A 725-nucleotide genomic window follows, 5' to 3' on the forward strand; every position below is an offset into this window, starting at 1 on the left:
CATCTTGCATTCGATTACCTGAGGTAGCAGCTGTACAATATGAAATAAAGTCTAGTGTGATCCAAATGCTCCCATCTTTTTATGGGCTCACCAATGAAGACCCATATAAACACCTAGATGAATTCCTTGAGATTTGCACCACTGTCAAGATTCAAAATTTCACTGATGATGCTTTAAAACTTAGATTATTCCCCTTCTCCCTTAAAGATAGAGCCAAACAATGGCTGAATTCTTTAGAAGCTAACTCAATTCGTTCTTGGGATCAAATGCAACAAGAATTCCTTAAAAAATACTTTCCCATAGGAAGAACGAACCAGTTTAGACGTGCCATTACAAGCTTCTCCCAAACCGAGGGAAAAGAATTTTATGAAACTTGGGAGAGATTTAGGGACCTAATCCGTAAATGCCCTCATCATCAAATACCTAAGTGGCAGCTAGTGCAATGTTTCTATGACGGTTTGACGGAACGAAACCGTCAGATGATCGATGCTGCATGCGGGGGGACTTTCATGCTTCGAAATGAGCATGAAGCATGGCAACTATTTGAAAATCTTAATGAAAACTCCCTCCACCATGCTTCATGTTCTCGTCAAGCATCCCCGAATTTTCAAAGAAAAGGGGCCATTTGTGAAATAAGTCATTCTATGGACCTGTCTAGCAAGGTAGATGCATTGTCCCATAAGATTGACCAACTAATGATAGGAGGACAGGTCGTTAGTTCTTCC

The 725-nt window shown here is 40.6% G+C and overlaps 1 non-coding gene across 1 annotated transcript; it reads right to left on the minus strand.

Annotated features, from left to right (window-relative positions):
• Positions 1-315: 315 nt before the first annotated feature.
• Positions 316-421, minus strand: LOC120108330. Its single transcript, XR_005509723.1, has one exon. It is a non-coding gene; the product is annotated as a small nucleolar RNA R71 (small nucleolar RNA).
• Between the last annotated feature and the right edge of the window lie 304 nt (positions 422-725).

This window comes from Phoenix dactylifera, unplaced genomic scaffold, assembly GCF_009389715.1.
Source record: "Phoenix dactylifera cultivar Barhee BC4 unplaced genomic scaffold, palm_55x_up_171113_PBpolish2nd_filt_p 001275F, whole genome shotgun sequence".
Classification (NCBI taxonomy): Eukaryota; Viridiplantae; Streptophyta; class Magnoliopsida; order Arecales; family Arecaceae; genus Phoenix; species Phoenix dactylifera.